A 14,959-nucleotide genomic window follows, 5' to 3' on the forward strand; every position below is an offset into this window, starting at 1 on the left:
AACTGAGTGGATGTGACCTGGCATCGCAAAGATCGAGAAGCCACATCATAGTTCAGGGGAAGCTTGGTGAGGATAAGTGCAGCCGGCTGAGCAGAGGACGCCATTGCCAGTAATAACTGATCATGGATAACCTTGGTCTTCATGAGAAAAGAGTGCATGGAACTGCTTGCAGGAAATAACAAACCGTAGAGTTGCCCTTGCAAGGTAACTGTCCTCATCGAAGAATCTCGAGCAAAGAGATCCTCCAATTTAGACCATACCTGATGAGCACTGGTGAGAGTTTGCACGGCCAATAAGACCACCTCTGTGATGGTCCGCACAAGCACTGAATGTGCCTTCGAATCCCGATTCTCCCAGTCTTGTAATTCTGCAACGAATTCATCCTCTTGATCTTGAGTCCACCTCCTAGAGTTCTGAGGACGCCCGGGCTTCTTCTCAGTGACTAAACTATATCCCACAAACCCTTGTGGATGAACCACATCCGCATTTGAAGCTTCCAATGGGCATAGTTGGGTCCTTTCAACTTGTCATCCTTGTTCGTACAAGAGGAAGCCATATCCACAGCAACAAAGAACACAAATCTCAACTCCCCTCAAGTGCTTTCCAACGAAGCGAGACTCCAGAACCAATCAGCCCCCTCTCAAACCTGAGAGAGACGGAGGCTGGCAAGCAGCAAAACAATCCAAGAACCACTGGGAACCTCCTACTGGAAGGGCAGGGACTCGTGGAGGAAGAAGAAAAAATAGTGCCACTTGCCTAGCAACACCATATGCCAGAGAACTCACCAACAACCGTCCCCGGAGCAAAAAACACAACCAAAACTCCAACGCTTGCCTCTATAGAAGAAAACGCAGCCAAGATCCTTCACAGCATGCCTCTGGAGAAGAAAACGCAGCCAAGAAGACTGGCCGACAGCAAACAGAGGGCTGGCTGGACCAAAAAACACAGCAAAGTAGTGAAACGCAGCTACTATTAGGGACTGATCTGCAGCCAGGAGTTGTTATGGAAGAAAACACAAGGCACCAGAAAGAGATGGCGGGCAGATTTGCAGAATAGTGGAGCAGCCTGAACCTAAGAGAGTGAAACCATGTTAGAGAATCACAGGGGGAAACGGGTACGGCAGGGCGGACGAAGTGGAGGCGGAAAAGAAGGTGAGGGGGGGAGCAGATAAGCACAAAGGGGAGCGGAGAAAAAAGTAGGGGGGGCGCAAACAAGTGTGGAGGGGGAGGGCGCATGACGCAGGCAAAAACGGGGAAAGAAGCTCAGAGATCGCCAAACTTGAATCCATACGCACATTTTTCTATGGCCAAGCATCAAGCAAAACAACCAAAAGCACGAAAAACAGTTATCAAAGGAATATTCCCGTCTTCCAAAGCTTTGTACCACTTTCAAATGAGAAAGTCCATCTTATGACTCAGTTACAGTGAATGGCAAAGCTGAAGTCAAATCAAAATCTTGGTCTAGCCGCACACTATGAGCTATGACCAAGCCATCTCCTAGCCTAGGTGCCCATGGCACATGTTGGTTGAGGAGAAAGATTTAGCCCATCTACGTCACGTGCAATGACATCAACTCCAGGGATGTGTTCTGACATAGATGGTGACAACAACCGGCAAAGTGATGGGAGATTCTCATAGAAACCGATCGAGAACAACAAGGTTTAAAGCCAAGTATGAGGAAAACCTTCAATGCCTTTGGAGGTGTTTGGTGGAGAGTCTTCAAGAAAATTGGCACGTTCTTCAACACTCGTGTTAGCCAATGTGTGTTCACCACAATCAGAAGAAGATTATATTGCACAAGCTAGTAGAAGAATGCCTGCAATTTTAACTTCTTTTCATCAAGCTTTATTTTACTTATGTATGTTCCACAAGTGAGTCAATAGGATATCTGTGCATCACCGACGTGCTCACCCATCTCTGGCCCTTGGCTCGGATGGAATTGGGACTCAGGCCATAGAGATCATGACAAGGAGGTGGTGTCCTCTAGCTTGGAGGTGCTTCATATCTCAATTGCAATACCCCTCCCCCCCTCTTATAGATACTTTCATTGTGATTGATCGAGTTCAGAGTCTGCCTACTCTCGCGCTCAAACAGAGTGGCGACACATGGAGGACAGAATCCATGCCCACCTGGCGCGCCTTCACCCCTAGATTGATTGTGATTACTACCCGTTGAAACCCACGCAAAAGACTCTTCGAGTGGAGGGCAGTTCCAATAGTTCTGCCTCCCACAGATATTGATATGCGGATAGCCTCATGGAACATTCATGATTTGGGAGGGCCTCAATGCTTGCAAAGGCTACAGTCATAGTTTTTTTCCCACGCGTCCACCTCGAATTCTGGACATCCGCCCACACCCCCGTCTGCCAACGTATGGAATGGTGAACCGTACGGTGCCCTAAAAATTGGGGGTTTCGAAAAAACCTTTGGTGCCGTGCCGATTTGATGTGCCGCATGCATGGCTTTCCGTGCTGTTGCTGTGCAACTGTACGCGACTGTGATGAGGCCCCCAAGCAAAGAAAACTTGACAATCGAAGCTGACTCGTGAGCTGGGTAAGTACTACTAACTTTTAGCCTTTTTTCCCCACGGGCCACGAGTCACGACTGTGCACTGGTGTAGTGTGTACAGTGTCACGACTCACTGGCCGTCGGCTAGCCTAGGCCCGCCACCTTGCAGCCACCAACGTGCCTTTTTCTGCCTCCGCCCCCCTTAGGCTTTCTGCTTGCGCCCCCCTTTACAACGACCAGCCTGCGTCCCTTGCATTTTCTGCCTGTGCCCCCCCCCCCCCCCCCCCCCAAGTTCCCCCTCTCGGGAGACTCGAGAATCTTGATGAGTCTTTTGGGCAATGGGCATCTTCAAGTTTTCAACAGTGTCTTAAGAGCTACATCATTCATGTATAAAAGCAAGCAGATTGGTGTGCACTGTGTTTCAATACAGTTCTTGTATACGCTCTTTGGCATTGCGTGTGCCCACTGCCCACTGCCTTCCCCTTGAGCCCTCGTCATAGTACATACTATCATAGTACATACTATCATAGTACATACTTCAAGAGTCAACACTCATCACTGAAGTTTGTTGAACGTTCAATTTTCTGTCCAATGTCAGCCTCTTCAACCTCTAACAAAGTTATGTCTAAATCGCCCCTTTTACAGGTGGGCCAATCCAAGCGTCCGGAGTGGCAATATGTGACCTCAGTGAAGGCCCTTGGGAAAGGGCAATTCACCTGTAAATGCAATTATTGCCCTCATCAATCGGATGGAGACCCGCTACGCATTCGGGCACACATGTTGGGCTTGGTTGGCCATGGTGTGGGGCCTTGCACAAATGTATCAGAAGAAGTTAAAGATGTTTGCAAGAGATTGCATGCAGACAGTCGTAGCAGTGTTCATGATCGAGAGGCTTTTGTGGATGCTTTGGTGGACGATTTGGGTGGAGATGTATCTCAGGGTGCAGGGTCCGCATCAATGGGCACACAGGGGAAGTACACAAGTCAGCGGTAGTGCAAATGTTGGGTCATCATGCAAGAAGAGAAAGATGTCTAAAGGGAAGGGAGTTTTGGCCAAATCCATGGAATGTACAAGCACGAAAGCAAGCAACCATTGCAATGCGCATATTTTTTTATGCAGAGGACATTCCCCATTGGAAAGTGAGGTGTGCTTACTTTTTGGAGATGGTGAAGGCAATTGGACATGCCGGTCCTTCTTATGTGCCTCCATCTTACCATTGCTTGCGCACCACTGAGTTAGTGGATAAGGTCAAATGCATTGATCATGAGATCATGGGTGTGCGCGAGAAATGGAAAAAATATGGACGCACAATTGTTTCTAATGGATGGTCAGACACTAGGCGCACGCCTATCACAAATTTTCTTGCATGCTCCATTCATGGCACTGTATTCTTGAAATCTGTGGACACATCTGGGAGTTCAAGTCTAGGGAGTTTATTTTCCAGCATTTAGAGCAAATTATCATTGAGGTTGGCCTAGCAAATGTTATGCAAGTATGCATGGATAACGCATCGAATTGCGTTCGAGCTGGGCAATTGGTTGAACAAGAGTGGCCGACCATTTTCTACACTAGATGTGCATGCCATTGCTTGGACCTCTTGTTTGAGGACATTGGCAAAATTTCTTGGGTTGCAAAAGTGCTAAACCAAGCAACTCAAGCTGTCACATTTGTCACAAGGAAGTCCACAGTGTTGGCATTGTTTAGAAAACTCAGCAAGAAGGACTTGGTGAAGCCTTCTGCAACTCAGTTTGCATACATTTTTATTATGTTGGTTCCTCTCTTGGATGAGAGATGTATGCAGGGTGTGCGCAAGCTAATGATTGATGATAAATTTGTAAAAATGAAGGCATCAAAGACCCCTCAGGCAATTGAGGTGTCAAACATTGCGGTCTTTGCATCTTTTTGGCAAGAGGCAAGAACCATTGTCAAGATATGTGCTCCCATTTTGAAGATTCTCCGCTTGGCTAACAGGGAAGGAGCCACCATGGGCCTCATGTATGAGCTTACAAATCGTATGGTAGAGCAAGTGCAAAACATGCAAGGCATTAAGGCCAATTAGATGAAAGAGATCAAAGATCTATGCATTGGTAGATGGGGAATGATGCACACACCATTGCATGTTGTGGGCTATATCTTGCACCCTATATGGAAAGGAAAAGAGCAAGATAGTGACTGAGAGATGCATGATGGATGGATGACATTGTTGGAAAAATACACTAAGGGTGATTTGGCCTTGCAAGGAGATCTCATTGATGAGCTGGACAAGTATAAGCGAGAAAGCGGCACATTTACTTCCAATTGCAAAAGATGAAAAAAGAATGCAAGAGGGTGTGAAATGGTGGGAGACATTTGGGACTTGCACACCCAAATTACAAGCTCTTGCACTTAGGGTGCTTTCACAAGGCACATGTGCCTCCCCATGTGAAAGAAATTGGAGCACATTTTTCCTCATTCATACTAAGAGAAGAAAAAGGCTTCTTCCTTCTCATGTAGAGAAGCTTGTTTTCATACACACAAATTTGAGGCTCATCTCCAAGATCAAAGAAAGAGGCTATGAGAGAATGGAGATCGCACTGGATATGCTTAACAAAGAAAAAGATGAGGAGCGCTTGATTGCCTTACAAGATTTGCAAGAGGCTATTGCAGAGGCAGATAAGGCTTTGGAGCCTCTTTCGATTGCTCCACCCTCTACAGATGGCCAACCATCCTCAAGCCATGTTGGGACATCATGCTCAGTTGCTTCCGAGGCTTATGAGTTTGATGATGAGGAGGAGGAAGAGGAGGAGTTTGCAGATGAGGATGAGGGGAGCTTTGATGAGGCTTAGGGTTACTTAGTATTCTTCCACTCTCTACTTATGTTTTGTCCACTTCCTACTTATGTCTTTCCTCACTGCTCAGGAGTCAATCTATAGGTTTTGTGGCTTGCCCACTGAGCAGTGAGCACTCCATCATCCATGTTTTTGCTCACTTCCACTCATGTTTTATTTAGTTTCTTGAGGCTTGGACCTCCTCGTGTTTGTCCCCCCACGCTCCCTACTTATGTAACATGTTACATGATACATCATTGATCATACATGTATGATGTAAACAGTAATATAAAGTCCCGAGTTTGGATTTTGGCTCTACATCATTTATGTTTTTTCTAATCCCAAAATCTTTGTAGTTTCAAGTTTCTTTGGTTTTCTGTGTCATATATAGCATGTTTTTCCTTAAATTTAGGGTGTTGTATGGTATCCAACATATGGAATTTCTTGGGGGTGTGAACCGTACTTTTTCCGTACTTCCATACCCGTATGCGTTTGCCGTATGGAAAAACTATGGCTACAGTTGGGCGACCCATCGACATTCTCTTTCTCCAAGAGCACATCTTTCCGAGGGACGTACCCATCCCTTTGGGAAGATTTTATCAAGCAGGAGTCACACCTTTTGGTCTCCCTCTTTCAGCCCCTCCGGAACGCAGGGAGGAGTTTGTATTTCGATCAATGAGCAGTTCTTGCCGGCAGTGGTTGGCTCAGGTGTCAATAGTCACTAGGTGAGCGCAATGGATTACCATTAGGATTCGAGAGGACTATGTGGGCTTCCTCAATGTTTATGCCCCGAACGTCGCAACAGGTAGAGCCACCTTCTGGAGTACAGTCCGTCAAGCCCTTCCTGAGACTGACTTTTGGTGCATGGGTAGGAGATATACCTAGATGAATCCAGAAACATGCCCAAATTGACCTTATAAGAAAGTGCAATTTATAACCTCATGGTAATCATCCTTTGGGTCAGCAGAGGACAGACTCGAAGGAGGAATGGCTACAGTCTCAAGTGCAGAGTACTCTGCATGGGAGGAGTTGCTCCTGGCACTCAAGGGAGAGGACCTTTGACATCTGCCAGAGTTTGGGAGCAACCCCGGAAGCCTGTGCTTTTTGTGGTCCGATAGGAGGAGCACCCGCCCCAACCTCTCTCGACTTGATAGATTCTATGTGGATGAGTGGGCTTACAGTCGTGGGGGCATGATTGGCCTCTTGGTGAGCACCACTTTCACTCATCATGCTCCAGTTATCCTATCCTTGGAGGACCCCGGGAGGCAAGACAAGCATGCAAGCACTAGCATTCCGGACAGCCTCATATAGGATCCTAAGATCTGCATCACAAAAGGCATGTGAGCACTAGGATTCCGGATAGCCTCGTACCATGGTCACATGGGACGCATTGGAGATCCGACAGTGGAGACCCATCACCCTCCTTGGGACCGCCTACAAGATTTTGGCCAAGGCCATCAGCCGGAGACTTCAGCCTTTCCTCCCTAACTTGATCCATGACACTCAGACAGGTTTTGTTCACAATCGGAGCATTTTAGACAACATCTTCACTTTCTGGGAGAAGTGAAACTCACCACGGTTGCGTAACAAACTATTAACTACTAATCACACTTAGCCAGCTTTAATCAATGCTGAATTACCACTCCGAATTTTCAGCAATCACTTGAGAAAGAAAGAAAGAAAGAAAGAAAGAAAGATAGATAGATTTTATTAACGTCTTCCAAAAGACCGAACTCGGCCTATGAGACAAATCAGTGTACTTGTATGGAGTATCCTCTGTCATCCCAACAAAATGAAAAAGTACTGAACTAAAAAGCTGAATCTAAGTGTGCAATAAGTACAATGAGTGGTGGAGGGGATGGAGCTCTACTACTAGGAGAATGCAGATATGCAACCTAGCTAGCTCCATCCTGTCTAGGAGGTATAAAATGGTATACATCAATGAAGGGGGTGTCCACAGCTCCCTGAAGAACATGCCTGGGTGTGCTCTGAAGCGAGCCAGTCGCTCCGCACCCTCTCTGTGAAACTGAGCTCTGATCTCTGTCATCTCTCTCTCGTATAGGCGTGGTGTCTGAAAGCCAGGTGTCCTCTGTCTCTTGCGGGCTCTGAGTGTCTCTGCTCTCTGGAGAGTAATTCCCTGCCATGTAGGGGCTGGGAGTGGGATGGATCTCTGAAAAAATGTAGTAATCTGTGTCTGTTGTCCCCCCTCTAGAGCTGTCTAAGCCTGTAATGATGTCTCTCTGTGGCGATGTATGTCTAGAATGAATCTCCCCAGTATGCGCCGGTCTGCTGCCTCAAAGATCTGGCGTAGGGAATGTGGCTCTCCGAATAAAATGGGATATCTCTCTCTGATGGCTGTATATGCTCTGCATCTGCATACATAATGCTCCTCACTCTCCACCTCCTCTCTGCACAATCTGCATACCCTCTCCTCTCGGGGGATCCGTGTTGCTCTGCCGGTCTCAATCTCCAATCGGTGTGATGAAACTCTAAGCTGACCAATAGCCACTCGAGAGCCGTGTGGTAAAAAGCCCTCCATGTATCTAGGCCTCTCTATAAATCCATCATCAGTGATACTCATGAAGTGAGCTCTGTAGTATAGCATCTTCGGTGGAAGAGGCTGTGTAGGCGATATCCATGTCTCTCGTGTATAGAGCTGCCATAGATCCTGTCTCAATATTCTGTTCCTCTCACTATGAGAGAGACGGATATGTGGTGCATCCCTGTCATACTGGAATGGTGGTAGATGATCCATGTCTAGGCCATGCTGGGAGAACCAATGTGTGACCTGTGCATACCATGATCCTCTGTCTCCTGCCTCAGCCAGCTGTCTAGATGCCTCAAAAGCTCTGTATGACAATCTGTCCTGTGGCATCTCTTTGAATCAATCTAGCAGGCATATAGTCTGAAATATGGCCTCTACCATTATAGGAGGCGCAACAAACTCTGCTCGGATAATGTCATGAGGTACTGACGGTTTGTTGCGTATCATGCGTGCCATCATGAGGGCCTGTGGTCTCTCTATCTGTGTCCACCAATGGGTAGCAAGGCCTGGCGCCCATACCGCTGCTCCATACATCAATGCCGGTGTGACTAATGTGTCAAATAGCCACCCCTTCGTCCGGGGCTCCTGAAAATGCGCTTGGTGGCACTGTCTCTCTAGCATAGCCAATGCTGCATATCCCCGTGTCAATCTAGCTCTGGCTGATGAACCCATGGTGAAGCGTGTGGCTGCTGCAGAGAAGGTAACCCCTAGGTACACGTATGATGTCACCACCTCCACCTGGCGTCCTGCGAGAGTGAATGTCAGCTGACTCTTGCCCTGTCTCGATGTATGAAAGACCATAACCTTGGTTTTCCCAAGGTTCACAGTAAGACCCCTCTGTGTGCAAAAATCATCGAGTGCATGTAGATGCTGCTGTAGACCACCTGGAGACTCAGACACTAATACAATATCATCAGCATAAAGCATAATATGTACTGAGGTACCTGCTAAATCAACTCCATCTCCGCCTCCCCGTGTAATGAAGTCAGCCACCTCATCAATGTATAACCTAAATAGCGTGGGGGAAAGTGGGCATCCTTGCTTCACACCAATGGTGCTAGCAATAGTCTCGGACATACCTCTTGGACATCTGACTCGCCCAAAAACCTGCTCATATAATGCATAGATGCCCCATGTCATATCTGCTGGTATGCCAAGAGACTGCAGGCGCTGAAAGAGCCTCTCTCGTGGTACTGTGTCAAATGCCTTGCGGAAATCCACAAAGCAGCAATAGAGCTTTCTCTTCCTCACTCTAGCCTGATCAATCATACATCTCAAAGTGAATACATGGTCAATGGTGGTCTTTTTAGCTTGAATATGGGATCCTTTTACATATCTCTATGTCATAGTGGTGTTTGTTGAAATTTTAGCAATACAAACTTAGTATAGCTTGAATTCGGAACTCCCATAGTTGTGTTGTAATGAAAAGTTGTAGTATCGCTAGCTTTTGATGCATATTTGTCCAATGTAGACCATTTATATTTTGGTTTAGCACAACGTGATATCAAGATTCACCATAGAGTTTGGCCACCACGTGGCCAACAATAACCGTCCTGTAGTTGCTCGGATCGAGCATATCCCCTGTTTTGTGAATCAGCACAATGGTGTGCATCGTCCACTCCGCAGGTAAACCCTCTGCTAGTGCCCTGTTAAACAGGTGTGCAAGAAAAGGAGCCAAAGAATCTACTGCATATATGAGATGCTCACCCTGCAGGCCCATATGGTCGGTGGCCCGTCCATGCTGTAGGCGGCGGATAGCTTCATGTACCATCGAGTGGGTAAAGAAGCTAGCTGTGGTAGGTCGAGGCTCCTGTGGGCTGAGGTATAGGTGGCTGCTGTGGGGCGTGGTATAGGCCCTCTGCATATGTGTGCCATGTCTGTGGGTCTGCAATAGGTGTCAGTGTCCGGGGCTCTCTGAAGTGCCGCCATGAGACAGGGCTATCTCTACTCATGAAGAAATGAAAGATCTCTAGCTCCTGTATCTCTACGAAGGCCCGCCTTTTGCGGCGAGTAAGTCTCCTCATCTCTCTCCTCGACTCCTGCTCTGTGATGGCTCCCAAGGCTCTCTGTATGCGGAGCCGTGAGTATAGGGCTCTGCACTCGTCATCATACCATCTGTTCTGGGGCATAGTCCCAAATCTCGCAGGCTCTCCTAAGTGGACACGATGTGGGAAGCTCTGTAATGCAGCCGTGTGTAGGAGTGATGCCAGCTGGGCTGTAATGGTATCCATAGGTGCCAGGGGATCCATGAGTAGGAGCCCATCCTCTACTCTGCCATGTCATGTGTGAAGTAGATGGTAGTGTGTGGCGTCGGTATGTGAGGGGCTGGTGATACTGGTGATCCGGCTAGTGAAAATGCCAAGTATGTATGATCTGCCCCAATAGGACGAGGTGGAATGGAGAATGAGGTGACAAGCTGTGATGCCTCCAAAGATCCCATAATGTAGTCTACCACCGCGCCTCCGGTCCGTGTATGACCCCCATGTGGGAAGCATGTCAGCCCTCTGATCCCGGCCACTCTAGCATCCCGTTATAAATAACAAGATGATGCCTGGCTCCCAACTCTAGTAAGTGGTCCCCATATGTCCAGTGTCCTCTGATGCCCGACTAGCCCCTATCTCCTCTGGATCCACAGGGTGGAGGATCTCCATGTCATCATAGTCATACACCTCACACTGTCTGCTCTGTGTGTGGGCATTGAAGTCGCCCGTAAGAAATACTTCCTCTAGTGTAGAATAATGCATAATCTCCTCTGACAGACAAGTGTATGGCGAGGCTCCTGTCTCCTCCTCCTGTGGCATGTCCTCTGTAATGACATAGGAGGATCCTGATGGAGAAAAGTAACATAGAGCTATGTATATAACCCTGTCCTGTGAAAGCTGTAAGCTGATCCACATGTATCTGGCCTCTGGATCCTGTGCTACCACTCTTAGTCTCCCCTGTAGCTCTCGTCTGAATGTATAGAGAGAAAGCTGACACAGCATAGACCTGGAACGGCCAGGCCCCTTCACAAGAATATAGATTATTCCTCCAAAAATTTTACAAAGGGTATTGGCTGATTAAATTCAGCATGGTATCACCATCAAACAAGATTGAAAAACAAATGTTTTGGAATCTCTTAATTTGTACGTGGTGGCTTACCATACAACAACAAGAGTTGGAGAAACTCCCCCGTCTGTGTGCCACCCCAATGGCCTTCCAATGGGTCACACAACCGATTGTCTTCTCTTGTGTTTTAGATGCTCACAAGAGTGCAGTACTTCGAAGAAGAATTCAGCTAGCTTTTCTTCAAGGGCTTTGAAACACTTTCCCGCGTACACTTGGGTAGCACCTCCGCCACAAAGTGATGGTCTTCTCTTTTGCAAAAGAATCTCCACACTTGATAGGGTAGCTTTAGCCTCCTTGTCTTCTTGCTCTCAAGCTCTAAGTGTTGTCTCTATCTCACACAAAATGATTATGAAGTTCTTGCCTCTCCTCTCACGTGTATAATGAGGATAGCTAGCCTCTTTTTATAGTGAAGTTCTTTCCCCTTTTCAAAAATAGAAAGAGATAGTTAAACAGTGCATCTCCCTCTTGAAAACAAGAAGAGATGGTTTCTAAAAGTGCAAAAATAGAAAGAGATAGTCTAAAAGTGCATCTCCCTCTTGAAAATAGAAACAGTTGGTTTCTAAGAGTGCATCTCCTTTTTGAAAATAGAATGAGTGTGCGTGAGAAACTTTCTTAATAATTCTCTCCTCAAAATAGAAAGAGATAGTTTACTCTTCTTTTTTAAAATAGAAAGTCATGATTCTTCACAAGTAACTTTCCCCCTTCAAGAAATAGAAAGAGATGTTGATAACTAAACTTCTAAAACGAGTTTGCATGTTCAGCTAAAGGAAAAGTTGCTGAGCTGGCTCGGGCGAGTAGATGCCATGTCATCAATATTTTATTTTTTTGCCTTGGGGGTTTTCAACCATTTTGAGTCTAATTCCACCCTCTGTTTTTCCAAAAGATGAAGGGAAATCCCTTAAATCAGATTTCAATCCTAAAAAGTTCATATATCTTTAAAATTTGTTGAAATTCAGGTGATAAGAATGCTTAACCTCTTGCAAAATACAAGCAACTAGATCAACAACCAGTAACATGCAAGCATTTGATGCTTAAGGATGAATGCCTACGTGTTCACGCATTCCCAAAACAATACTCAATGCAAGTTCATCAAGCAACTTAATGTGCATGTGCCTAAGGTGAATACCATCCATTCAATACACTTTGTATCCATCTATACTCTCCCCCTTAAAGGTAAGAGTGCATAATCCATCATGCTATATAAAGCATGTCTAATCACACTTCCCCACTTAGGGATGGAAGTATGTCCATGGCCAATCATACTTCCCCTCTCATGGATGGAAGCATGTCCAATCATTACTTCCCAACTTATGGATGGAAGCATGTCCATTCATGGGTTCCTCCCAAATAAGAACTCATGTCTAATCATGAAGCCTGCCGTACTAAGTCAAACAACATGTCCAAGTTATATTTTTCTTCAAGATTCTTGATGCAAGACTTCACGTACATGGTTAGACCTCATTGTGCTCCTCCTGGACTTTGAGAAAGCTTATGATAGAGTTGACTAGAGCTTTTCTGGAGGGCACGATGTACCGGATGGGGTTCCCAATGGAGTGGATCCGTGGTGTTTCTTCAGGACTCTACTTAGCCTCTCACAGTTAGGTTCTTATTCAAGGAGCCCGAGGTGACACATTCCCCCTTTCTTGCTCGGTCTGACAAGGCTGTCCACTCGCACCTAGCTTGCATCTCCCCATCCATACTCAGGAGGAGCTCCTGGACTCAAAATTTACAGATGACACGGCAACATACCTGTTCGGAGATGTGGGGAATCTCCAGAGATTCGCAGAGGCGATTGAGATCTTTTGTCATGCATCGGGAGCACAGATCAAATGGAACAAATCGTGTGGTTTTTGGGTAGGCTCTACACCCGCCCTGACTTGGTATCCAGCCAATGGATCCCAAGGGGCACTCCAGTCCACTATCTGGGATGCTAGGTGGGCATCGATATCTCCCTGGAGCAACAACTCGCCCCTCTTCTTCTAAGCATTCGGAAGAAGCTTTTGTATTGGAGTTCTGCGAGGCCCTCCTTAGTGGTGGTGGCCAACTAGGTCGTCCTTGCCACCATGTGGTACATTACTTCTTGTTGGGCCTTCTCCCAAGCATGCATTGGTAAGGTACAACATTTGATCCGGAACTTCTTGCGGGCCAGCAATGATGGGGGACCTGCCCAAACCAAGGTGACCTAAAGAGTGATCATTCAGTCGCGACACAGAGGGGGCCTAGGCATCATTGACCCCGCCATTCAAAGCTGCACCCTGCTAGGCAAGCTGATTGTTAGAGGACTCCTTCTAGATGATGAGCCTTGGAAGGACTTCCTCTTTACCAAGATTTCAGCCCGTACTCCGAGCCTGGGACCCCCCTGGCCGCAAAGCACCAAATGAATATTCACTAAGATGCGGGGTAGGGGATTTAGCCCAACTTTTGAAGACAGATTTGCAGCCAGCCTACTCCAAGCTTGGGATCACCTCAGGCCGGCCCTTTAGCAGTTAGCTCCGATAGCCTCGGAGGAGTGTCTTCAACAGCCCCTGATCTGAAACCCATTGATCCGTTTACCCAATGGCCATATGTTGGGGACCTGACCTCGTGCATCTTGGGGAGTGTTGAGCATAGGACCTGCCAAGTCCCTTGGAGATTGGCTTGCATTCAGACAACTTCCCCAGAGGCTCAACGGAGAGGCCTGGCTGGGATCTGGGGTAGAGACAGGCTCAACCTCAACATCGACTCTACTATTCCCCAGGAGTGGCTATCCCCTATCCTAGACCCGACCCCCCTGCAGTGGGGGCACATGTTTACTAGGCACGATATTCTCTTGGCAATCCATGGCACGGATGAGAGTTGTGCTTTGCTCACTTTTTCTATTGGACCCCATGGCAAATTAGAGAGATCAAAGCCCCCTCTGGATGATTTCACTGGTTGCACCTAGCAAATGGTGAGGGTGATTTCAGGCACATGAGTGGCACATTGACCTCCCGCTGACCAAGGTGGCCAGGGAGACTCTAGCGGTTATGGATTTGCGAGAGCCGTCCCCACGCGCCTCTAGTGGGACCCGGGGGAGTGGACTTGGCTTGATCCTGCTGACCAAGAGGAGACTTTGGATACCCCATTCTTTGCATACACTGCGCGGCTAGGCCGCAAGATTCAGATGCCCAAGGTTGAGGACACCCGGGCAACAGTAGTACACTGGTGGTCATAGGGCCTCTCACAGCGGTTTCTCTCAAATTTTTGGAAGAGGCTTTGGGATAGTTTTCGGCCTCGAAAGATCACCCTCTTTTTTTGGTTGCTTGCACATAGGAGGAGCTTGGCGGTTGGCACGTGGTTGGCCATTAGCGGCGGTCGACCAGCAACTTGTCCGAGGTGTGGCCACCCTCAAGAGTATCAGCAACATGGCCTTTGGGATTGCCTGAAGGCTGAGCAGGTGTGGCAGCAGATTCTTCGCATTTTCACGATGGACAGGACCTCGACCCGTATCATTTAATGAGGCACTGTCGCTTGGGCCACAGAGACTGAGGTTGTCATGGCTTCTGAGGAGGAAAGTGGGAGGCTGGCCCTTCAGGCCTCTCACCTTCGCATTTCGGCAGCCCCAGTCCCTGATCATTGGATTCCGGGCTCGTGCCAGAGATGGGAGATTTGTAGCAGCATTGCAGCCTGACACATATGGAGAGCTCATTGCAGCGAAGCCATCGACGGCACCCACACTCCGCTTGCGGAGTCCATCAGGAGCATTTGGCTCGACATCATTTATACCCTCCGCGGTCAGTGGGGGAAGCTACAGGGTGGCTTTGACCGTATGCGAAAGCAGCAGGAAGCTTTCTTGAGGCTCCAGCAGCCTAGCCCTTTCCTGACAAATAGAGGTGGTGATCCCACTTGGCATTACAAACGACCTGTGTGGCTATTCCCTCCCCCTCCCCCTGTATGAGATAGCCTGCTCCTCATAGGGCAGCCAGCCTGAGGAGAAGTGCATCTTTCTCCACCTTTTGATTCTTTGATCCCCAC

General features: G+C 47.6%; 1 protein-coding gene and 1 pseudogene across 2 annotated transcripts in view; one reads left to right on the top strand and one right to left on the bottom strand.

Annotated features, from left to right (window-relative positions):
* The window catches only part of LOC147626154 (DEA(D/H)-box RNA helicase family protein), a 57,246-nt gene that overhangs the window by 5,801 nt on the left and 36,486 nt on the right, over positions 1-14,959 (bottom strand). The window lies entirely within an intron of this gene.
* Positions 3,128-5,331, top strand: LOC147626155 (uncharacterized; annotated as a pseudogene).

This window comes from Cibotium barometz, chromosome 22 (genome assembly GCF_041138505.1).
Source record: "Cibotium barometz isolate CiBa-2024 chromosome 22, ASM4113850v1, whole genome shotgun sequence".
NCBI lineage: Eukaryota > Viridiplantae > Streptophyta > Polypodiopsida > Cyatheales > Cibotiaceae > Cibotium > Cibotium barometz.